Genomic DNA, 27,180 nt, shown 5'->3' on the forward strand with positions numbered 1-27,180 from the left:
ACTACAGATTTGACAGCTTTACATACATATTTCTGACTTTTACGTGGACACAACAGATGGATGTTGTTCATTTTCATGCATGCTCTTTAAATTAAAAAATAAAAAGGCAAAGGACATATTTTCCATCACCCATATTTGCAATTGTATATCTGATATAAATAGGCTACATGTTATTGCATTGTGAAGGTGCAGCCAAAGTAAACCATTATAAGTGAACTTCATCCATGCATGCGTTTGGTTGAGATCTAGTTTCACGACTAAGAAGTCCATAAGCTCAGAGCTCTACAAATCAGATAAGTTGTACATTTTACAAAATAAAGACTGTATTTCAAAGTATGTTCTTCAATGCGGCATACCTAAGGTAAATATTTTCATTAGAATAGAATAAAACATTTAAGGCATAATTCTAGTTTATCTATAAATCATTTAATTCTCAAAAATAGTAAAAACTTTGGAGTTTATGGAAGCAGAAAATATCTAAAGTCACATGTTTTCCATCTATGTAGCTTTATTTCAGTGAAAAATAACATGAACCTCTTCAATTATAATTTGAAAAAACTAAAAAAAAAAATTAAAAAAAAAAACATGCACTCAAACGTGCACGTTTCTAAGACAGAGACAGTTTGTTAGACTAAAATAAAAATAACAACAGAAATAATGCCTCTCTTGACAGAGTGGTTTTTGTAACGCAGTTTTCGCATGTGAACAACCAAATTAAAAATATTGTTAACAGGCATTGGAAAATTTTAAACTTTAACAGAGATAAGCAGCTTAACCCCTTCGATGCTCATGACAAGCTCAGCTCGTCATGAGGCACGGTTGAGCTGTGCTCATGACGAGCTGAGCTCGTCATGAACAATGGTAAATCAGGGAATGCAGCACAGGAGGAAAATATCTCAAGCACCCAAGGTGTTAATAAACCATTATTCTCCTTTCGGCGAAACAAGACAATCAGAAACTGCCTGGTTCATACATACAAGCCTCTAAAGGAAAGCCAATTTACCCTGACCGGCAGTGTAGCATCTGGTAACTACAAATGTGGGACATGTTCAATATGTCCCCATTGTACTACTGGTAGGAACCTTGAATATAATGGCAAAAAGCTGACTCCCACGACCTTTAACAATTGCCGTAGCCAGAATGTGGTGTAGCTGCTGCTTTGCCCTTGCAATTTAGGTTACGTAGGTGAGACTAGCAGAGAACTGCGTACACGTGTTCTAGAACACAAATCAGCTATCCGCACTAGTAAATGTAATGCTCCTTTGACTGAACACTTTAAATCTTTGAACCACTCGTGCGAGGACCTCACATGGTTAATTCTTGAAAAAAATCAGGCCCAATCGGCGAGGTGGAGAAGTAGATAAAACAAGAAAGATAAGAGAACAATGGTATTTTTGCCACCTTAATACCATTTTAAAAGTCCTTAACACGAGGGAGGACTGGGCCAAATGTCTATAATGCTCCAGAATAATAACATAGGATTGGCTGTAATCTTGGAACGTGGCCCTCCCGTGTTATAAGACGGGTTTTCAGTATGTTCCCACTAGTCTCTTTATTTCTCTATCTCGTGACTACTTATGCCCACCCCAGTGGTTCGAACTGTTCCCATTTTTTGGGGTGCATTCAGTGAATGTTGATGATATTGATTCTTATGTAATATAAACCACCTCCAATGGTTCATTGTACACCTTTAATTAGACCTTCTAGGGCATTTCAGGTATGTCCGCCAGCGGAATATAGCCTCCCAATGTTTCCGCTGGTGTTAGCGATAGGCTGCTTTTGTTATATTGTCTCTGAGCAATCTAAGCCAATCTAAGACATAATTAACTTCGGTGGCATTCAGAAAACTTTTATTTCCATTTCAACCTATTCCGGGTTTTAAAACAGATAGGGCACGTTTACCTTTAATATATAATTTTTTTTATACAAGGAAGCCTATTGGACTACTTGTTTACCAATGGGAAGGCAAGTCTTAACAACAGCCGTCTTGAACCGTACTCTTAGACCCGGACCAGATATAGAACCTCTCCCTGGAGGAAGCAGGGCGGAACTTAGAAAATGTCAGGACCAATCAACTTTCGGGATTTTCAGCCCATCGTTTTGCATATTGCAGACTCCAATAGCCTGACTGCAATAGGCCCACGGGGTCTAACTCAATAGACCAATCGGTAACCATTGAAGGGTACTTAAACAGGCCGGAGTGTAAGATTGCCCCAGATAAGCGGCTAGGAAGAAGGATTCATTAATTTTAAATTTTTATGATTAATAGCTCTACGTCTCTCCTTTCCCCCATTAGGTCATCTGGTTTTTAAATTTTCATGGACACATTTTGAAATATCCACTGGAAGGAATACTGGTTTTATCTTATAAGAATGCAATTAATTCTGGGTTGCAGATTTATACAGGTAGGCTCTTAGTTTTACAATCAAGATATACGATATGACACAACGCAGAGAGCTACCTTTCTGATTGCGTACAATTTATTTTTAGGAAGCGAACTAGCCGCTCAGAGATTTACGATTTTGACCAGACTTCTGGATCAGTACACATGCAGACTTTGATATCTAGGACCTTTGCTGCCTAGAAATAAGGGTAAGAGTTATCCTCTAACAGATCCCCCTAGACCTAGCACTTGGTTATATATGGAATGTGAGGAAACAAATATCTCTCGTGTTTGATAAATCCAGTTTTGTATTGAGATCACGTATACAGATATCAACTTTTTAAAGTAGGGGCTTATGATTAGAACTCCCCTTCAAATGTTACTACACAGCAATTCCGGTGCACACTTTGATAATTTATTGTCACCGAGCCAGAACAGCTGCCAACAGTATATTTTGTTGTTGTTTGTGTTTTTCTAATATTTCTCTCCTTAAATGTATGAAGTTAGTAAACTACATGTATAAAATTCAATCAATGGAGTAAAGGGGAAATGCAACAGTTTGTGATCCCAAGAAACATGACGTGATTGAGATTTTTGTGTCTTTAAAGTTATACTGGCCTTATAATGGGTCTAGTATTATGAGATTGTGTTGACATTGGTCTAACTTCAAGTATCCATAATAGACCTCATATATTGTTCTAACTGTGTGTATATATTTACTATAGGGAGATCTTACTGACCCCTGTATGGTGACAGATAAACAACAAGTCTTGATAAAGGTGGTTATTATCATTAGAACCCACCAAAACGCGTCAACGCCTTTTCTGGTACAATTCAAGACTCTGACATCGATGTTGACGTACAGATGCTGCAGTAGAAAAATATCGATGGAAAACATAACGAAGTCCATATGTACAATCTGTATTTAACAATTTTCATGTTTTACTCCTTCTGTCCTTAGCTTCAATTGTGCAGGTCATAATTGATTGTCTTGTTTTGTTTTATGTATTTTAGATTAGGGCATTAGACTAGTTAGCCCAATTATATTGTTTTTATTTACAATGTATTCATAATAAATCATTTTTAATCTGATATATTCTTGGTGGTATATATGATTGTACTGTTTGCATTTGGAGGTATGTTCATGTGAACCTGTTCTTTATTTGACTCAAGGGAACCTTTGAAATTTTGTAATGATGGTGTACCCTACAAACTCTGAGTAATGACGTGACCTGCCTGTGTTACCTTAAACAGAGGGACTTCTCAATAAGCCTTTTTTGTGCACCTTCTATTGTATCGGCCCAAGCACCTTCGTGACTTCTTTTTTACTTTTGTTCTTCCATTAGCCTGACGAGGCTCGTATTGAAAGGTCAAAAGACATAGACACCATCTATTGTAGGAGCCCTCTGAATCTGAATCTTGGATAGCTATATTTGGAACACACATCAAAGAAACAGAGGCTAAAGCTGTGTGAAAAATGTCCCAAAAACTACATTCTACGATGGACTGTACACGCAACTAGGGAAAGAACCATATATCCTTTAAACAATTCGAAGACAGGACTGAGTATAAATTGTTACACTTCTATGTGATTGTGTGCCTTTGTTTGTATTCATGTGTTAACAGGGCATTTAAATGCCCCTTGTATTTGTATTATGGTATGTTTATTTAAAAGGCCCTTTTTGCAGAGTTATCTCCAAACGTTTTGCTTCTTTCTCCTATTTTTTTCTGACCTGTTTGTGTTGATTTTAGGACAGTGGACACGTTACCACTGCTAATCAGTGCTAAAGTGGATATGCTCTCTGTGTGCATTGTGTTATGGATTGGTGTTTCCATGATTGGGTGTTTGATTTACTAGTTAATCCCTAGTAAAGTGCACTGAGTGTGTCAGGGCCTGTAAACCAAATGCTACTAGTGGGCCTGCAGCACTGATTGTGCCACCCACATGAGGAGCCCTGAAAAGGTAAACTCAGACCTGCCATTACAGAGTCTGCACGCAGTTTGTAACTGCCATGTCGTCTTGGCCAGTGCACACACTTGCCAGTACCTAAACCTTCCCTTTGCTACATGTTAGTCACCCCTAAGGTAGGCCCAAGGTACCCCTGGGGCAGGGTGCAGTGTATGTGAAAGGTAGGACATGCTCTGTTGCATGTCCTGATAGTGAATTACAGCCTATGTTTCACTATTGTAAGGCTACCTGTTCCCCATAGGACAGAATGGGAAGTTTGTTTATAACATATTTATAATCATAACTGGCCCTGGAAACTAGGTAGGAAAATAAAATTTAGTATGACTGAACTCAGAATCTAAAGATGCATCTTTTAGTGAAGGGGATTTTCACATTATGTATTTGAAAATACCACTTTTAGAAAGTAGGTATTTTCTTGCTCAGTCATCCCGTGTGCCTCTGCTGGAATTTGGTTTGCCTGTCTGGGTTTTGGATGACAGAAGGCTGGGGAGCAGGAGTGGCTCCAGATAGTCTAGGTGGGTCAGGAAAGGTCTGAATAAACCTGGGCTGCGATGGGTTAAGAGGGAGGAGATTTCCTTGCACCTCAAAGGGCCTGGTTTGCCTCTGACAATGGCGTCTCCACTTCCTGCCAGGAAATCACACCAGAGACGGCAGAACTGGATCTTGCTGGCACAGACACTCTCTGCCTAAGAGATCAAACGCTTTTGGAAAATAAATTTTGGGGCCCAGACACCTGAACTTTAGAACTCTATTGGATCAAGAAGACTGCCAAGAAGAAGAGCTGAAGAAGCTGTGAGGATGAATTACCACTTTGCTGTGTGCTTTGCTGTGTTGGCCTGCAGTGGCTGCTTCTGTCTTGGGCAGTGAAAGGACCGGACTGAACTTTCTGCAATCTACTTTGTGAGTTTCTCCAAGGGCTAGAGGTAGAGCTCGCCCCCTGTTCAAGAAGTCACAGGAACTGCAAAGACTTCAAACTCTTCGGCCCTCAGTACTGGGGACTGTGTGTTTTGTGCTGCAACAGAAGAAAACCAACTCAACGATGTTTACGATGCTTCTGCCAACTCAGTGTCCCGAAGGCACCACAGAGGGCACAGCCGCAACGCCGCACCACAACCCTGGTCTCACTGACGACGCCTTCTAATGTCGCCACCGAGCCGCTGCTCGCACCGCAACCTGTTGGCACTGCACTCTGCACTGCCTAGCTGTACGACAATGCCTTGGCACCGCAGAGGGCACCACCGCAACACCACACCGCGACCCTGGTCTTACCAACGATGCCTGCTGACGCCGCCACTGAGCCTCTGCTGGCACCGCGACCTGTGGGCACCGCACTCCGCACCACCTCACTACATGACAACGCCGTGGCCTCCCCGACGCCACCGATTTATGCCATAATTGATGTGGCTGCTTGCACCGTGGTCCGAGGGCACTGCTCATAAAGTTACACAACGCATTGCCCTCATCCCACACCACAGCCTTGGCCTACCGACGCCGGTGCCATCGAGTCCAGTTTGTCAGCTGACGACAGCGATTCAGCAACGAAGACGCCGCTGCTTGCACTGTGACCTCCCAGCACCGTGATGAGCACGCCTTCATCTCGCACCGCGACCCTGGTCTCACCAACGATGCCATCCGATGCCTCCACTGAGCCGCTGCTCACACCGTGACCTGAGGGCACCGTACGCCGCACCGCTGCACTTTATACCGCACGACGCCTGCTTACGTCAGCGCTCCTGACTCCAACAGAGAGGAGATTGAATTGAAACACGTGTGACTCCTAGAACCCGACGACTCCTGCACCGACCTCCGGATCCAACGCCTGTGGACGCCGTGTTTTCGGAAGCTCAATGCCAGGTAATTAATGCACTGCATTTCTAAAAGGTACTGTTTGCGGATCTCCCTGACGTCGTAGCTGGGCCGCGACACAGCGGTCAGCCAGAACTATTTGGATTTGTTTGATCATGATGCCGTGATAGCCCCGGACAGAGCTAACGACATCAAGGAACTATTTTTAAAGCATGATAAAAAAAGATTTTGAAGTACTGTATTGTGGGTTTTTATCGTTTTTGGTCTTGTCTTAAGTATATAAAAAATATTGGATATTTTTCTAAACTAGTGTGGTGTCCTTTTGTAGTGCTTACACTGTATTACTGTGGGCAATGTGCAAATGCATTTCACACTGCCTCTAAGATAAGCCTGACTGCTTGTGTCAAGCTACCAAGGGGGCGAGCAGGGGTTATTTTAGGAGTGTAACTCCCTTATCCTGACTAGAGTGGCGGTTTCTGCCTAGCTTTGGCACCTGCCCTAGCTTGCCAAAAATCCCATTTCTAACAGTAATATATATGTATTTCTTATATCCAATTGAGAGTGAAGGTTATGGAGCTTGCTTATGGCTTAATAAAAAAATCCTATTGTGTCATGAATAGACAATTGAACCAGTGATTAGTTTGAGTTTTCACTGTGTTGAGGTTCAATCTTGTAAATTATCCCCATATTATACCTTTTCCTGTTGTCTCGCTTGTTCATGTCCAGGTATAGTGGGGTAAATTAGGCATACTTCTATTGATGATACCCATAGACTCTGGGCAGTCAGTATTAGGAAGTTAGGCTGTCTGCCCTTCTGATGTTCTTTTTTCCTGTTTGAGACTGCCAGGAAAATCCTGTCAGGAAGGCAGAGAAACGACCCGCAGGTGCTGTGAGAAAACTCCCATCATGTCAGGGACATTTATTTTTTGACTTTCAAACACAAGATTCTGGTATGGATGTTTGTTTTTGCAAAACTATAAACTTTGCTGAGTGGTTGCATTGAACATGGTAGCCACTCAGCAAATTTGCAGTACCTTCAGAGAAGCCGTCTTGATGGCATTAGAGATGACCTCCAAGGGGGCCCTCCAACCCTGACCTGTGTGAGGGTCCTGAGACCTAGCTGAGCGATGCAGCGTGTGCCTAGAATTGAAGGAACATCGGTATGCACTGCAGTAAAGCCAAAGTACAAACCAGAAGATAGAAGGAATATTGCAAGTACTGGGAGGACCTTTGGCGCTGGGCACTTATGCATAACTTAACTTTACCAGTCTTTTGTAATGTATTTTTAAGATATGTCTACTTCAACTTATGGTATAAGCATAGTTTTCAAGTTGTAGTCAGGAGAGGCCCATGCAAGTAAGAGCAAAGGGGTAGGGTGGAGTCTACAGACGACAACGAGGAAAAATAAAATTAAACAAAAGACAATTACTTACCTCGTGCTCGCCGCATCGCCGAGCCAGCGATGTGGCCGGTGCAGGGTAAGTGTTTTTCTTTTTTTTCTTCCTTTTTAGGTTTCGAACCTGGCGAGGGGCACGAAGTGCCCCTCCCAGTTTGAAAACTATTGTCTTCAGTATGGATGTCGGCCCCGCCTCTGCCTCTCATTGGCTAGCTCCATAAATGGAGGATAGCCATTGGGAGGCAGAGGCTGTCAATCGCGCTTTCTCCAGAAAACGCGATTCGGGGCGTTTCTGGTGCTTTTTTTAAGCCCCGCCCCTTTGTCCCGGGCCGCGCTGCGATTGGCTGCCGGCCCGGGACACCCCCGTGACGTCATTCCCGGGCCGCGCTGTGATTGGCTGCCGGCCCGGGACACCCCCGTGACGTCAGCCAATCACAGCGCGGCCCGGGACCTGACTTGTTTATTTAGGCATGAATGGCCCCGCAGTCCTTCCGCCGTTCCCGCCCCCCCCCCCCTCCCGTCCTGTGCCAGTTCCCGCCCCCCTCCCTCCCTGTGCTCGTTTGTTTTTGCTAATGTCGTGTTTGTGTCCTTTTATTGTTTTTTACCTGACTCTATGAGCGGCGCGGGCCGTCTGGGGGCTCCGGGTCAGCCATGGCCACTCCGAGTAAGGAGGGGGTAACTTCGTCAACTGGAGAGGGGGGGGCTGAGTTTTCTCTCCGAGCCTCTTCTTGCACAGGCTCTCTGCTTTCAACAACGCAGCCACCGCCGCTCTATTACCATCAATTTTTCAGCCGCCATTTTCTGTGACGCGTGCGTCGTGCCTTGACTGTAAACTTCCGCCCACTTTGCGGTAGCAGCGTCGGGTTTGGGAGTGAAGTAGTCCCATTTGTCTGCGAACAAGCTGGGAATAAAAAAACGATCAGGTGCTTAGTTGTACGACAGAAATTCAGGTATGGGACTTTACACAGTCTTATTTGATGGTTCTTTTTAAAACTGGGTGAGAGAATATTATATTGAAAGTGTACGTGTGTGGATCGGCGTTTCCTAAAGAAGAGCAAAGAGATCCTTGCGCCCAGCCAGAAGGCGTATTATGACGTCACCTGAGCCGGGGCTGCAAACAATGGTTCTCCTCTCTTCATTTCGCTGGGACTGCTGTAAGGGTCGGATCTCCATGACTTTGGACAGAGTGCGGTCTTGGGGATGACATTGATGAGTCACCCTCCCACCCCTCCCCCTTTTCTGCCATCTCGTGTTTTCCTCTGATTAAAAGACAAGGGACAGACCGTCGTGGCAACAATGCAAGAACACAACAATATACTATCTCAAAACGTTGTTCTTCCAGCGCTGGAAATTGAACTGAGGGATCCGGGCGACTATTTTTGCTATACATATCATTAATTGTTCACGTATTGATGCTAGTGAAGGTTTGTTCTTGCGTTAGGTATTCAGTGTCGCTTGACGGATCCAATTTGACACTAAATAAATTTGATGGGAAGCAGCTGCAGGTTCCGATTGAGGATACGGGGAGAGAAATCACAAGAGGGTATTTTTTTCGTTTGATTAAGGGTCGGAATTGCACAATTATTGGTTGTGGTCATAGCACGTAATGTGCAAGTGCAATTATTATCTTCGCATTATGTAAATAACAATGTGCTATTATTGCGTGAGTAATTTTGTGGGTTGGAATATTCCTTAATTCACCTGAGTAGCCTGTGTTTACTTGACAGTTCCCTGGAGGGAATACAAAAGAAAGGGGTTTGCAATCTTGTTGCGTTTGAGACTGGTTTTTAAGACAAACGTAAGTAACATTATTTCTAATTTGATGAGACTATCTTGTACTTTTAAAATACTGTTGAACTTTCATGGGATAAAATGGGGAAAAAAAGATCGACCGCACTGTGACATTGAAGGAAAACAGAGTAGACTAGAGCATGTATTTCAGCGTAGCTCTGACAAACGTTGACATTTTTTATGTAACAAAAAAAGTCCTTGTGTAATGTAACTGGTGCTTCATGTAAAGCCTCCAAGACCTTCGGTGCAAGTTCGAGTTACATAAAACTGAAAAAACAGCCACAGGGCTGCAGCTGTGGGCATCACCAAAGCACCCGTCCTCCCTGCAATCAGAATTCACTGGTGTGTGAAATCCGCGCTTCAGAGAACCTTCAAGAGGTGTCAGCTGTGAAAAGGGGTCACAGAGGGAGGGGCATAGGAGTCAATGCAGCGCCAATTTACACCTGAGGTTAATTTATAAGGGAGAGTCAGACCTGTGTCCCACCCCTACTTACTAACACAGTGAATGCCACATTGTGCTATATCGATGCATGTAAATAACATAAAGTGTTGCATGCAGCACCTCGAACCCGAAGCATGCCCATGCACATTGTGCCACCCACACTTCTGCCAGGTCAGTGCCCAGCCCTCCTCTCTGTGGTGTCAGATCTCACTCGTGTATGAGGGTGTCCAGCAGAACTGTGTCAGATTCCCCCAGCTGAGTGTGGAGCACACACAAGACAATGACTCGGACACATGGTCCCCGAGAGGTGAAGCAAACTCTCCCATATTGTGCGTGGAGCTCTCTCAGCACATATTAATAAGATCAGCAACGTGCCTTCTTATAGCGCTTCATACCTTGTTATTATGGTGAGCCAGTGAAGGGAACAAATCCCATCCTTGACCGAGAAGTGTTAAGGGCCAATCGGGCTGCTGCAATCTGGGCTATTTGAAGCTGATTAATGCAGGAGGCATTAATGATGAGGTATAGAGAATTGCAGTAATCCAATTCCGAGGTCACCTGAGTGATGATGACAGATTAGTGCAGTTCCATGTGAGGGTGGCTCTGTGTAGGTGGCTGTGTGTGAGGGTGGCTCTGTGTAGGTGGCTCTGTGTATGCGGGTGGCTCTATATGAATGACTCTGTGGGTGGCTCTGTGTGTGTGTGTTTGTGGCTCTGTCAGTGTGTGGCTCTGTGTGTGTGGCTCTGTGTGTGTGTTTGTGCTCTGTGTGTGTGTGCAAATGCAATAGGTCTCATTTGTGAGAGATTAAGCTATTGGCATTGTAAATGACAATGTCATTTATTTATCTGTTTTCAAAACCAACACATAAATACAAAATGTGTCATTTACAATGCCAATAGCTCTAACTTTTACAAAGGCGAAACCGTTGCATTGTAAATGCTTGTTTCTCTTGTTGACGTCTGTCGACAAAACCCCCCACACCACCCAACTGCTCTTTCCTACACAGGCCTCTCCTGATGCACATTTCTCTGCCTTATTGACTAAATGAGAATCTCAATATGGTCAATATATATATTACATAAATTAAATTTACAATTTACTTTAGTGAACAATTATATATTCCCAAAAATATCTGTGATTGCATTTTGCCAAAATAAGTTACACTCACTTTCCTACATGCAATCTTGTTTTGCCATGTGTTAAAATGGTTTTGTAACACTTTTAGGGCCACATACATCAAAAGAAAAAACGGTTGCAAACAGGCAGATTGTCAGAATCTGCCCCTTTGCGACCGGTATTTTTGCATTTGGGATGCACCATCCCAAATGCAAAAATCGCAATTTAAGGAATCGCAAAATTAGCGATTTTTTAAATTGCGGTTGCATTTAAGGAATCGCAAACTGCGATGCCTCAAATGCAATGCATGATGCCAATGAAAATAGCAATTTCGCTATTAGGGTACGCAAGTTACCGGCAAATTAATCTTGACGGTAATTTGCAAAAACTTTGAAAAATGCATTATAGTGCCTATTTCAAAGTTCCTGGTTACACACATACATGCCCTTGTGGCATGTGTGTGTGCGACAAGTGTTCACATTACAATTTCAGGGGTGCAACAGGGTGTCCTTTCGGCACCCTTGCACCCTTGAAATTGCATGCGCGTGTATCTATTGGGTACTCGCAAATTGCGCATGGAATTCCAATTCTGTCCTGTGGGCTTGTAAGCTCATAGGAATGAATGGGAAGCCATTCCTTAATCGCGACTTGCAATTTGCGAGTCGCAATTAAGGAATGTGTAGGAATCGCTATTTTTTTGTGATTCCTACATGCATAGGCTTTTGCGATTCAATAATTGCGATTCCTTAATAATTGCAATTAAGGAATCGCAAAAGCCTACCTTGATGCATGTACCCCTTAGTGTACTATAACTTGTCATTAGGGTATATGTTCATAAATGCAAAACAAAACCAAGAATATACAAAGAAAAATACACAGGCAATTATTCCACTCTAATATCTCCGTGATAGCCAGAATGCTAGGGAAACTGTTGTCCGAGTGAAGATGCTTGCAATGACCCAATCATTTCAACATGCTCCCATTCTATGACACACAGCCTGCATTAAAGGCTTTGCATTAAGTTTTTTAAATCGTGGCAGATGTTTCTTCAATTGTTTGAACATAAAAATTGTGAAAAAGTTAAGTTTTTTACACATTAAATGGCAGAGGGTAGTTGAATGCTTGACAATATCACTCTGTATCTTATTTGCAAGCCCGACTCAGCCTGTCAGCATCCCGGAAGTGGTAAGCGCCAACCAATATGTTAAGGCAGGAGTGTCCCATGTAGGTAAGAGTGGTGGGGAAAAGGTGAAAGACAACGACAAGGGGAAAGAAAGTGAAAACCACGACCTTGCGTTCTCCGCATTGCTGACTCAGCAATGCGGCAAGCGCAGTGTAAGTGTTTTTTTTTTCCTCTTCTGTCGACTACCCCATCCCACCCCACCGCTCTTATTTGCATGGGCCGCTCCTGTGCTCAGGACATCCGAGAAGGTAAACCTAAACTTACCTATAGTTGTGAACGCCTGGTCAGCTTAACCCCCACTTGTCTATGGCTCTAGATACTATTGTTTCAACTGACTACCTGTGTGCACAGTGTGGCTTTAGTAATACTTTCACACATTCATGCAAAATGCAACCTAGGATGGAGTCTAATAAAAAATTAGGTTTCTCTGCTGCCTTAATTAATGCCAGATCCTTGCCAAGACATGCGGACAACATCCATGAGTTCCTATGTTAGGAAACTGCTGCTGTATTGTTCGTAACTGAAACATGGCTATCTGAATCATTCTGCCCTACACTGTTCTCTGCAATACCCAAAGGTTACAAAATATGTAAAGATCATCTGATTGGTAGAGGAAGGTGTTGCCATGATTTTTAGAAGGAAGTTTAACTGCATACCTCTTCCAATAGTGAGTCTGGAAGGGACTGAGATATTTGGTTTTTGCCTCACCTTCTCACCACAGCAATCTGTGGCTAAGGCCTTAATTTATGGGCCCCCGTGCCCAGCATGCCCGTTCCTCAATTCATTGTGCTACGCACTAACACAATTGCCCCTGATGGAGCGAGGTGAAGAAACTAAATTTTGTATACCCCTCGTGAAGTCATTTCCTCATAATTGTAACCTTTATTAATTGTGCAGTTTGGAAAAACTAATCAACGTAGTATAGAATGCACACACAAATAAAGTGGGAATATTAATCTGCTTGCATGGAAAACTATAACTGACTAATTTAGTAATGTCGTCATGTTGTTTATTAATGCAAAGCTTTAATTTATTCAAAAGCGGCATAAATGTGCTTTCTGTTTATGTATTTTGTAGCAAAACATGGATTTAGGTGAGTATATCATGCATATGTGTTGCTTATTTGCTAGGAAACGACTAACAGGGAAACACTTAGTATAGGGGGAGGTAAACAGAAGGGCTATATTTCAATAATTAACATTTATTTACGTTTGTTTTTATGATAGTTCCCATTCTGGCTCGTGAGGACTACCTAAAATTGGAGGCTTTCGATTACTGTGACAGTGAAAGATACTGCGCGCAAGTGGCTAAAGCCGAGATTGAATGTGAGCTGCCTGTGCCTGAGCGAGAACTGTTCCAGGTCGGCTTACCTTGGAAGTCCTGATGACTGCCAACAGAATGAACATTTGAGTTACTGATCGTGGGAAAGAAACCTGTAGTAACTAGTTGAGGATGTGACTAGGCCAAAGACTTTTTTAAACAAAGGACTCTCTAAAATTCAGCTGATGCTACGGAAATTGAATGTTACAATGATGAGTTGATGCTCATCCACCCTTAAATCGTCCAATCAGAACTTGAGTTTGTACTGACAGTTACTTTTTTAAATAGATAAGGTTAGTGAAAAAGGTATAAAAAGTTGTGTCTTTTCTTAAGAAAAAACTCTCTTTCGATTTCCTCCTGAGATGCTGTCGGTATGCTGATTTTCCTGAGATGTAAGAATTTTGCTAATGCTTGTGTTCTGTGATCTAAATAATAATGTCTATTTCTAAATTTCTGAAATAAAATGAATATAACTGCTTGAGACAAACTTTTACTCATTAAAGTTATTTTTGAATAAAGAAATACATAAACTAATTTACTGTTAGACATGCTAAACTTTGCTTTGAATAAAAATTAGATAAATGAAGAATTAAGCTGGTCTTGTCTTGTATTTTTTACTAGCAGATTCATCGACTATAATGGTGTTGTGTCTGAATAAAATGTCTTGTTAATAAAAACCATGGTAAAACTCATTTAAACTACAGATGTAAATAGTATAAATATTTAGTTTTGATTTAGACACTCCGCTATGATACAGCAGCTCTCCTTTGAATCTCACGATCCATGAAGTAGGATGGAAGTGTTTTGTGAGTAACTCGCAGTGTTATGGGCCCCACTGATGAGTAGATGTATGATTTGGTACTTCAGGGAAAGGTGATATGGTTTTAGAAAATATTTCCGGAGTAGCGCTGCATCACTCCTTAGATACATCCACTTCAGTCTACTGTGAGATTTTAATTTCCATATGGATAACACAGAGGAGAAGGAAGTGACAGCGCTAAATAGGAGCATTTCTTCCTTGGCACTGCCTCAATCTGTGTTTAACCATGCACATCAAGTGGGCGATGTCTTAGATAAAAAAAATTAAATCATTTGAATACATTTAGATGGACACCTGTTGAGAGAACTCACCCTCTGGTTGGGCTTGAATCTCGGTTGTCGAGAGCTTTTCATAAAATTCACTCAGAAGCCTTTAGTAAGGGAATTAAGGAGAGAAAGCCTACTGTCTCAGGTGATGTGGTAACTGATGTTGGTCTTCTGGATAGCTGGATTTAGCTTCACTGCCAGTGAGCTAGCTCATGAACAGGCGGCAGATCTCGCATAGATCTACGCCATCCTGTCCTAGGTACACAAACTCCCTCAAAAAGGTAAAAAAATTAGTGTAAGCATCTTGAAAGACAGTGCAGCCATATAATCTGCCCGCTAAAGCAAGATATAGAGCTTCCTTGAAAAAATACCATTAAGAGATTAAAAAGGCAATAAAGGTATACTTCGAGGATGGAATTGTTAATGTCGGTAATAAGTCAAGGGAATCTTCAATATAGTGAATTCTTTCATGTCTCCAGAGGCTAGTGGGGAACGCCTAGTGCCCACAGTGGAATGGTGTGCACAACTGGCTCACTATTTTTAGACCAAGATCGAGAATATTAAAGCCATCCTCCTTCTTTCCAAGCAGCAGGAGAAGTAGGCAGGACATGCTAAACCCAAGTCCAGAGATTGATTCCTGTGAGACCCTTGACAGTTTTAACTCAATTTCCATGGCAGACTCTTTCACAGCAATATAAAACCTTAAGTGCAGCTCTCCACTTTGACCCACGTCCCCCGGGCCTGTGGGTCTTAGGAGCAGATTTTGTCAATCCTCTGAATTACAAACGTTTGAATGCTTCTTTGTCATCAGCCATAGTACCGGTGCCATGATACAGGTAAACATGTTGCCATTTCTGAAGATATCCCAGATGGACCCCAGTGAACCGTCTGGTTACAGACTGATCTCCTTGCTTCCTGCCCCTTCAAAGGTTTTGAAGACGCATATTAACTAAAACCTTTCCCAATATTTGGAAAATAATAACTTATTGCATCCAAGCAAGTGAAGTGACAAAATCCCATTATAGCCCAAGATCATAAAACTGATGTTGTCCAATGGAAGAGTAGTCACAACAACACCCTGCCCTGCAGGAAGCTCAACTTTCTGCTTTTCTTCAGTGCTGAGGGACACAGTTTCGATTTTAGTGATAGTGCTGTTGACCCAGGAGTGATCCTCCTCCTCCCAGCTTCTTCCTGCCCAGAAGAGGGTGTAGCAGGTAGGTCACATTTATTATTTTTCTTTTTTGAATCTACGGTTGAAGTTTCAAATATCTGTTACTTTAACATTGTCGTTTTATTATTGTTTATATCGATCATTTCAGTTAATACGTTTGAATTATTTTCACATTTTTAAATGTTCTATAATGTTTTGGATTTTGGATTTGATTTGGGTTTTTTAAGTTCAATATTTATATCTTCTATTTTAATAAAGTTTGTAATTGCTAAGTTTTTGGGGTAATTAAGTTTTATGGGATTTTGGTGCATAGTGTTTTTAATGTATTTTGTATTTAACAAAAATATTTTATAGTTTAACTATTTTTTTATTTACATTTTAAATAATATGTATTTTTTAAGATAATGTTATTTTTTGGGGATGTCGATTTTTACAAGGATTTTGTTTGGGAGTGTTTTAAAATAATATTTTTCATATTTGTGAAGTTAATTACCTTTTTCATATTTTTGTTCTTTTTTTTAAGGAGTTACATATATTGTTTTGGTCTAGGTTTCTGGTTGTTGGGTTTTATAGGGGTTTAGGGTGGGTAGATTTTTAAAATGTATATTTTTTAATGTTTTTGTTTCGTCTTGGTTTAAATATGGTTTTATTTTTTCAGTCAATATGCATGTATATTCAAAGCTGTGATACTGTGGTAATAATGATATTATGGCTTCTGCAATCGATATTAGGGATCCACATCCATTGGGAAATGCATGGCACCTTTCACTCATATAATTCTGTGCAGGGTGGCACCGTGCCTCATTGGAGGAGTTGCCTTGGAGCAATCAAGAAACAGCCTCTTCAGATAGTGCAAGCATCCAGCCAATGACACACTATTGGAAATTGCATCTCACAACTCGAAGCTGCCAACCCTACCTGATAACATTTACAGTGTTGTGGTGTTGTGGTAATGTACCAAATCGGTTGACGGGGAGGTTTCTGATCCCAGGGTATTACTGGTGCATATTTTCTATAGACGCTGGCCTGAGGCGTTCATGTTATTTTATTTAATGGATGCATGAAGATGCATATTCAAGTGAATGGAATTAGCATTGCACCCTGAAATGCTTTGGTTGTGTCATGTAACCCAGTCACCAAGGGTGTTGTGCCTGTGAAATCACAGTAGAATGTCCACGTTGGGTGGTGCTGGTTTTCTGACAGGGGGAAGAGGATGTCAAGACAGCATGTCCTGTCATGTTTCTGTAGGAAGACTTCCTTCAGAAAATTGCCCAGGGTAGCTATTGCATGAAGTACCACTGAGGCCTCTCTTATAGTATGAGAGGTTTCTAAAACTCCTGGAATCATGCCCGTTCTAATTGAATCTCCTACCCTGTTGAGAGGTAGATGTTTGAGGCACTGATATCTGGCTGGGCTGTCAGGTTCTTGATAAGAATTACTGTTTCAAGCGCCTGCCAGTTGCTGATGAATCCAGGGTACACAGTACCAGTACAGCATAGGACACCTTCCTTGGGAAGATGGCTTTTCACAATGTTGCATTTTGTTTGAGAATACACTCTGAGTGAATATCAAGGCCTCGTTTCGATACAGTACTGTTGCTTCTGGAAGGGCAGGGCATAAGAGACAAAAGAGGACAAACATCGGTGCTCCAAGACCCTTTTATAGAAGTGTTAGGGACCAATTTAGCTGAATTTAGGGACCCTTGCAGTACAGAGTCGGGATGCACTAGGATGGAATGTAAGGAGTGTTTTGATGAGCATTTGAAATTATTACACTCCTGCTTAGTTGGTAAATACAGGCTCAAGCCCAGGCTCAGAAAAGTGAAAGAGCTTAGAAAGTGAGAAGGAGCAATTATTAAAATGCCCATGGTTGCGTATAGTTGATACCTGGGAAGAGACCCTGAAAGTGAGGAAACTCTTAGACCCAAACGACTCATCTATTCAGATCCCCGGCTCAAACAAGGTCTAAGTTTGTGCACTGTGAGAAATAGGTAAGGTGGCATAGGCTCCACAAGTGGAAAGGTGCCAAAGGCATGTGTGAAAGGGCATATAAGGGCTGCCAGAGAAAAAAAGTAAGATGAGAGTTCCTCAGTCCTTCAGCTAGCCTTTAGATGAAATCAGAGGCAGAATCTGCAGAACCCAATGATGGAGACACATAGGATTGCACAGTACCCAAAATAATGAACTGCTTATTCTGTATTGGAAATACATATTATTTAATGTATGGTCAAAATGGATTAGAGTACACTCAAGAACGGCCATTCTTCAGTGTGATTAGCACTTTGGGGTTATATGTGGTGACTGACTTTGTCCTATCACAAGGGCAGGCTAGACAAAATACATGAAATGAGAATTGAACTGTGGGAAACGTTGGTGAGCCACCGGGATGGTCTCAACCATACCTTTAAACAAGAGTTCTGCACATGAGATGCCCAAGTACATAGAAGCCACCATGGCATCAAGAATAGAGGTTGCTGAGCTCTAACTCAGTTTCAAACTGAGAACCCTTCGCCTGTTTAAGAGGTGCAGCTGTATGACTTTTGTAGCTGCAAAGATGCAAAAGGGTATTGGGGCCCATTGGCGAAAGGGGGGGGGGAAGAAAGCACCGACCCGAGGCTCAATGTAAGTTTGATAAAGGCCGCTTTAATGGAAGCAGGTGCATTCTACACAATAACATCCTTGGCCTGCGCCGCACAATCTAAACCTCATGAATATGTAATTTCCTGCCTCACCCCCACCCCCTCCCCTAACTGCTTACCACAATCCACAACAGTAACAATTTGGCATAACGTCAATTTGCCTCTCCACCTGGCTAAATACTTTATTGTGCTTGACCTACCCCCCGATAATCCAAACAGTTCTCCTGCTCTTCCCCCATATATTAGGAAGAACCGCCCCTACATACAGAATGCACCCCCACACCTGCTCCAGCGACATGCGAAACCCCCCCCCACCCAATCCAAACACCCCCTGTATGCACCAGCCTCCAACAAAACACGGCCCAAAATCCCTGTCACCCCCAAACTCCCCCGCAAAGGGAGCTCCCCCGTAAGAAGAGATGCCGGCCCTTGGCCCCCCCCCCTCCCCCGAATCCTGCCCAGGGAGGGTGGGAGGGAAAAAATTGTCCCAAACGCCACCCCCCGCCCGGTGGCCGAGACACCTCACCTTAAAATGGTGTCTCTGCCGCGTGGCCGGGCGGAACCCACAGCCCAGCCCAGAGGAAGCCCCACCAAGCCCCGTCCCCCAGCCCAAAAGCTACCAAAACTGAAACTGTCCCCGGGCGGCGCCATCTCTACCCCCTTCCCCCCCCTTTCCCCCGGCCCCAAATTTCCCCGGGCGGGGCAGGCCTCCCTTCGGTCGGGGGGGGAAGAAAGCACCGACCCGAGGCTCAATGTAAGTGTGATAAAGGCCGCTTTATTGGAAGCAGGTGCATTCTACACAATAACATCCTTGGCCTGCGCCGCACAATCTAAACCTCATGAATATGTAATTTCCTGCCTCACCCCCACCCCCTCCCCTAACTGCTTACCACAATCCACAACAGTAACAATTTGGCATAACGTCAATTTGCCTCTCCACCTGGCTAAATACTTTATTGTGCTTGACCTACCCCCCGATAATCCAAACAGTTCTCCTGCTCTTCCCCCATATATTAGGAAGAACCGCCACTCGAGGGCCGTGCTAACGGTCCTCGACCCCCCCCTAGGACTCCCCCTCCCTTAAACCGGTACGTGCCGCATGACCCCGTGGGCAGAACCACCCCCTAACTATATGGAGTGCCGCGGACCCCCCTCAAGCCTCGTGCTGTCCGGTCCATGCCTTCGACCCGCCGGCAGGTCCTCCCCCTCCCCACAGGGCCATGCCCTCCGTCCCACTGCATAGGGTCATGGTCTCCGTCACCACGTATAGGGCCATGCCCTCCATCACCAATGTATAGGGCCACGCCCTCCGACACCAATGTAAAGGGCCATGCCCTCCGTCACCAATGTATAGGGCCATGCCCTCCGCCACCAATGTATAGGGCCATGCCCTTCATCACCAATGTATAGGGCCATGCCCTCCGTCACCAATGTATAGGGCCATGCCCTCCGTCACCAATGTATAGGGCTATGCCCTCCGAAACCAAATGTATAGGGCCATGCCCTCCCTCACCAATGTATAGGGCCATGCCCTCCGTCACCAATGTATAGGGCCATGCCCTTCGTCACCAATGTATAGGGCCATGCCCTCCGTCACCAATGTATAGGGCCATGCCCTCCGTCACCAATGTATAGGGCCATGCCCTTCGCTACCAGTCAACGTCACCCCCCGGGGCGTGCTTCCTGGCCACGGAATCGAGCTCCCTACAGGTATGCCGCACTAAAACGGGGCCGTGCCCCCTCTCCGGCGCCCAGGGCCCCCCGGTCCACACCAGGCCTGAGAAGCCTCTCCGCGCCTGCAGGCAGTCCACCGAATCCGGCCGTCCCACCAGAGAGAAGCCCTCCGGATGCGTGTCCCACACCTGCGCCCGTCCGCCAGGAAGAAACCCCTGCCGCAGTGCCCCCAACACCCCCCGTCACCTACCATACCCCGCAGCCCCCGACATGGCAGCGGCACCGTTCGGCGTCAGACCCCACTGCGTGTTGCGACCCCCCTGTCCTCCGGCGGGCGTGCTCCCTGGCCATGGAGTCGAGCTCGCTACGTAGAATGACCACACCGACATGGGACCGTGCTTCCTCTCTGGCGTCCAGAAAGAAGTCCTCCACACCGTGCGTCACCCCCAGAGCCTGTCCGCCAGGAAAAAGCCCACTGCAAAGAACGTACCCCCATCCCGCGCGACTCGAAATGCCCGCGACCCATTGAAACGTCAATTTCGTTTGCCGTATTCACAAGTGCCTGTGCAGCTATTCTGTAAGGTTTTGCACTCCAGGACTTCAACTGTGAAAAGTGACACTCTTATAAATTTCATGAGCTTGCCTCCTTGTTTCATACTAATAAAATGGAAAAATGTACCTCCCACCCACGCGCGACTCGAAATGCCCGCGGCCCATTGAAACGTTAATTTTGTTTGCCGTATTCACAAGCGCATCTGCAGATATTTTGTTCGGTTGTTCACTGTAGGCCTTCAACTGTGAAAAATGTCACTGTCATAAACTCTATGCGTTTGCCTCCTTGTTTCACACTAATCCAATGGTCCTACAGAAGATATCAGCGTGGTACTCCGCAATGCACCTTTGCATAGAAAAGATCAGCAATATGTAAACTGGAAAGAAAAGTATGTATACATTTTATAGCTTGGGATTCTAACCCAAAATGCAAGAACAGGAACCTGGGCCCCGAAGTTAATATATTTCACTGAAAAGGAGGCGCCACGTGCAACTCCGCATTGCTCTTACCGAAAAAGCCGCGTAGCACCAACTGTACCAAGAGTTGCCTTTCAATCAGGTCTTTGATGGCCCTCGCGTTAACAGACTGTACGCGCGCTACATAAACGCAAAACTTCTGTCCCTCTACTATCCTTCCGCAGTCCACCTGAATCCAAAGAAATTCACTAACCTATCCACCAATCAATCACTTTCCCATTTCACTATACTAAATCCTTTATAGGTTCCGGAGTAGCAAGCTACCCCCTGAAAAGCGTTCCGGCACCTCGACAGGGGTAGTAAGCGGCGTCTAAAAGTAAGTACAATACCATACTTGGATAGCCCAGCATATGATCCCGCTCAGCTCTCCACTTACCCAATCTTCCGCAACTTCAGAAACATGCGGACCCCACCACTTCGGTAAAGTAGATTATATCAGTCCTGTCAGTGCACATGCATCGCTCATGCTAGATGAAAGGATGCAAGGCCATATGATCCATATTCCGATTCCGAGTGAATGAGCGCACTGGGCCTACACAATTGAGTCGCCCAACCTAGCCATATTCCTCATACTAATAAGTCGGTAAAACACTATTTTGTGTTCATGACCACAAGATATCACTACTAATCAAGGAAAGATGTACTCAAACTTTCCCACTGTATATGCAAGATATCTCCTCCCTACCTTAGCATAGGAGATGGCATACTCGCCCAGGTAACTTATGCAGAGAGAGAACACTCAATAATGGAGCAGCGAGACCAAAGACATTGTCTATAAAGGTGGTGCTGTGAAGGTCATTAGAAACAGAAAATATGATGATTGTTGTATGTGAGACAATATTACGAAGATATAAAATAACTAGGCATAGTGTAGCGAAGGCACGTAAACCCAGATGACAATGGTGATTTGGAATGTGATACCTATATGGTCAAACATGAGGTCATCGGGTAAGAACTGTCTCCACAAACCACAAACATTTCAGTGGTGCAAGCCTCATTGGAATTCCCTAATCCTGTAGTCCCATGGGTAGTGAAAAGTCACTCTTAACTATAGTGAAAAACCATCATCTAGCATGCTTGCTTCACTCGCGATTTCCATGCCTTATACTTCAGACTTTAGAACCGTATAATTGGGCCTTAAGTCCCCTTTGATTGTTATGGGCCATAAACAGTTTTTCTTTAAACTCCCATGTGCTTTCAACGTTCAGTCTTACCCTAGGCTTGCATACGTGTCACTTCAGCTTTCGGGTCCTGGAATGGCTGAGTTCTGTAATGGTTAGTTATCGTCTGAGGATTGTGGGTGTTATGTAACAGGGAAAATGAATACAGCTCTCGAGTTTAAGGCCCTCCAACCCATTCCGTCCATAAATGTCAAGAGACCCTGTGTCGTGTGTGGCACATTCACGAAACAATTTCTGTGCTGGGGCTTTTGGTCCCATACCTACAATTTGATATTGAAATCATGCACGGGGGAACAGATGGTTCTCTGTCACTGGGGTACCACATTCCAAAAGGTGGACTCTCCCCCGTCAAAACAATCCACTATTGTCAGGGACAGCCTTGCTGCACTCGGGTAGAATCAACAGAATGTACACACTGAATAGCAATGAGGTCCTGTACTGTTCACACCGCCAATTAGCTGCCCCGAGAATACAGCCCCCCACATTTTGTAAATACCACTGTACAATGACTCCGTCTAAAAGGATGCAGTTCAGCGGCTGCAGCCTATTTTCCCCTTAATTGCGATACTCGCAGAGCTGACAGAAGCTCCGAGGTGTCCCCCGCCATTGTTCCCAGTGCCCTCCCGCCAAAAACAGTGCCCGGAAGTCCGCGAACGGCCACCTCGCAGTCTGTAAACCCCCTACGTAAGCTGTTAAACACAGATCGTGGCGCCGATACCAGAACACACCAGTGCCCATCACGGGGCAATGCCAGCCTACACCACTACCACCCCACTGCACCATGCTATCCCCCTCAGTGTTACGCCATCCACATCATTGTTCGCTACCCACCCCAGGATATGCTCTCCAACGCATTACCATATTATTTTACCTGCACCGTGATGCTACGTTTCCTACCCACCAGTACCGCTACAATGCTTATACCACAAGCCACGTGTACCCCAGCCCACTAGTCCCTCTTATCCTCCAACAGGGTACCCACTATAACATGCTGCATAACGAATTACAAGGCCCAGTGTACCAAATCGTCCTCCCCACAGTACCCCGTTACCACCCACCACAGTACCTCACAATCAACACCCAATGCCATGCAGCTAAACTTGATACCCCTTGCGCAGAGAGAGCAGAAATCCCCAAAAGCACCGCCGTCTTTCTTCTCCCCTGCCCCAAATTAAACCCCGGCGGCCGTACGGACCCATCGGTTAGGGGCAGCGGGACTCACCTAGTCCCACGTGGGAGCCTGACCGCCCGCACCAGGCAGAACAGACCCATCCGCTCGGCCGCGTGGAGCCGCATGCTGCTCACCCGAGCTCCTCTGGCCTCCAGCGATGTTTCCGGCCCGTCCCTGCACCAGCGAAGTGTCCGGCGCCATTCGTAGCAGTTCCAAAGTTCGCCTCTGTCGTTGCCGCGTTCTCTACGGTGCCATCGAGCCCTGCCAAAACACCAGCGATCTCCGTGAACAGTCCGTGCACCGTTGCAGCGAGGCTTTCAGCGAGGCTTTCAATCCCAAAACAAAGTCCAATTAAATCTTGTCATCCCAAACAAAGTCCAACTAAAGTCCAAAAAAAAAAAATTGTCCCAAACGCCACCCCCCGCCCGGCGGCCGAGACACCTCACCTTAAAATGGTGTCTCTGCCACGTGGCCGGGCGGAACCCACAGCCCAGCCCAGAGGAAGCCCCACCAAGCCCCGCCCCCCAGCCCAAAAGCTACCAAAACTGAAACTGTCCCCGGGCGGCGCCATCTCTACCCCCTTCCCCCCCTTTCCCCCGACCCCAAATTTCCCCGGGCGGGGCAGGCCTCCCTTCGGTCGCCCCCCCCCCCCCAGGACCCCATTGTTGGTGTTCTGTCAAGTCAGAGCTTGCAAGAAGCGTTACAAGTCCCAATACACATGTGCACACGTGCTGCCACCATATTTACTCTTAAATGTTTTGTCTTTGTGTGTGCATCGGTGATTTTGCCCCATCAATTATGATCCCACGCTAATTCATAAATGCAGCCTATTTTGTACCTTACTTCTGTTATGTTAGCAACATTTGCGTAGCACACTTATGCCATTTGTATGACTACATAGTAATATTCCGCAGTGTGGGGGTTTCATTTTGTGGTTTCTCAAAGTCATTGTAGTAGGTAAGGTATCAGAATATCGTGGATTAAATATAGAGTAACAAAAATATAGTTTCTTAAATACCGTTTACAAAAATATTGCCCATTTCAAGTTAATTAATAATAGAACCCTACACCGAATGTCACATATTTTTGTGAACAATATTTAGCACTCAATATTTATGAATCCAAGACGATAGAACCACAGGAGCTATGGTTTCCACACCATCAGAAATGGTTAAAAACAGATCGGGTGGTCCAACTTTCACCATAGCCGGATCCTTGTTCTTTCCAACCTCAAGTGTTAAAGGGCTTTGGAAACCATAGCTCCTGTGGTTCTATCATCTTGGATTCATGAAAAGCATAATCAAGGAGATAGTGGCCCCTGATTCAAGTTCCTTCGTGTATTGGCATACTTGTAAACAGGCAGGAACAAGGAACATACACAAATTAGGGAGGTTGGTTTGGACACATATGTCGAGTATCTTACTGCCGGTGTACTTAATATAGACATCTGGCTTACCTATATGGAGAGATTAACTCCTCACTTCACTCACCAATGAAAGGATTAATCTTGGAGAGATTTGTACAAATTGTTTGTTAGCCTGAAGAAGGTGGGAAATTATCAAATACCACTGAAACGCGTTGCCTCTGTGTCTAAGAAAAGATTGACAAACAACACCTGATCAGCTAGAAAACTGGAAATTACATCTTGTGGGGACAAAAGAAAAGATTCCCTTTGTGTACATTGCATGTGGTGCAAGAACATATACACAGCATTGTTTTCTAAGTGCTTCTAGTGTGCAACAGGTTGTTGTCTTGAAATTGAGAAATTATATTCTCAAGCTCTCCCTTACATGTCATATCTTATGTCTTTTTAAAATGTCTTTTTATTTCGTTTTGTGAAAATATTTCTATAGAGAAAAGTTATTTTTTTAAATATCAGAGTTTTTAATATTTAGTAAACAATAAAGATTCGTGATTTTTTGTGTGTTATGTTCTGGGGATCTAATTGGTGCTGGTTAAGTGTGGTATGATTGGAGGTAGTATACGTGTGGTGTGTGCATAAAAACAAATCCCAAAGAGATCTTTGTTCAGAGAGTAAACAGTATTATGACATACAACCTTGAAATAAGTGATCTGGTATGCGTTATCAGTGACCTGGCCAAGCAATGGTGTAGCATGATTGCTGAGGAGTCTGTGTGTCAGGGGGAGCGAGGCCTAGGACTTCGCCATTTTTCCTGTTGCAGAAGTGAGAACAGTTGTCTGTTGTTGCTGGCTAAAGGTGCAGTGTTCTGTTGGACCAGAACCACTTTGTTAACAAGATGGCGCATTGTGTCCTTGAGGGTCCAGGTTGACTAATATATATTGGGGGGGTTTTGTGTGCATGTGTGTGTGTCTGAGTTTGTGTGCTGGTGATAAATACGTTGCAAATTGTATTGTGACTATGGATTGGGAAGGTGTGATATAAGGGTTCAGTTGATTCTCTGTTGGAAACATATAAGTGTAGGGTGTGCTCTTCATGCTGAATAAGTGCACCATCTAATTGTTGTTGGTGCCTATTTTGCATTTGAGGACGTGAGTGATCTGTGTGAACTGTTTAGTTGTTGGGTGCATTAACAATGTACAAGTGAGAATTTTTGTGTGCTTTTGGGGCAGTATCACTTTGTAAACTAGACTATTGTGTTGTGCAGTGCACACACATTTGTAGTGAGCTATCTAAAATGTTTTGTTGTTGTGGGCAGTTGTGCGTATTATAAATGGGCGTTGCTTTGCTAAGAAGACAGCTTTAGGCCTGTGTGTGTGTGTGTGTGTGTGCGCGTATGTGTGTGTGTGTGAAGGTAAGCAGGATTGTATATGTGTTTATTCGTCTATTGATTCTCAATGCATGGTACAGTACTTTGCAATATAGTACATTTAGTAATTGCATTGCATTATTTATAGACTAACATGAGAATACATATTTAAGTGATGTGTTACATTGTGCGTGGGTGATTTCATGCATTAAGGTATAAGTAAAGTGCTACATTGCTAGCCTTTTTCCATTTAACAACACTTAGAAAACAATTGATATCTAAATGTTTAAAGAAAAATATTTCTCCGAATAAAATGTTATTTTCCCAAATGACTCTAAGTGAGGAAACTGAGGGTAGAGGAAGTATAGATGATGTGGTCCATTAAAAGAGCATAGCATCTCTTTATGTTTTACCGAACAAGACATTGCACAGGCTATATATCACCATAACTGGTTAATGTATTTTCCGTGGGTGCACGCCTTGGAAAGTCAAAACTATATGCTATATCCATGTTGATGGTATTTATAGCTCGCACGTTCACCCGAGGGTCTCTTGGCGCTGAAGAACACTGGAGAAGTAGCATAAAGAATGAGTCGATCTTAGGAATGGGTATCATCAAATGGCTTCTTTAAAAGCCAGGTCTTTAAGGCTTTCATAAAAAGAGGATAACTCAGTAAGTGAAAGAATTTCAAACAGAAGGATGTCCCATTGCATAGGTGCCAATGCTGAAAACCACGGCTTCAATTTACAAAATCTCGACACCACAAGTAGGTTTGCTGTAGGGGAGCAGGGGTCTCTCCTGGGGACACATCTCGACACTTGGTTGGTTATAAATTCTAGAGCAGGAAGATGTAAGCAGTGCCTAATTTATTAAAAAAAAATATGTGCCAGTGCTCTCATCGGTAGGGCACTGCAGCTTGCACCTCATGGTGCCCCTGCCAGCTGCCAATTACAGTACAAACACAGATACTAATTTTAGACATGACTATAGCCAAAACAGCTGAACGGAAGTCACCAAAATTGGCAGAAAGGTAGCTGTTGGTCCAGAAAGTGACCTTTTTGTGTATTGGTGAAACTCGTTCAGTAGACCCCAGC

This window comes from Lissotriton vulgaris, chromosome 7 (genome assembly GCF_964263255.1).
Source record: "Lissotriton vulgaris chromosome 7, aLisVul1.2, whole genome shotgun sequence".
NCBI lineage: Eukaryota > Metazoa > Chordata > Amphibia > Caudata > Salamandridae > Lissotriton > Lissotriton vulgaris.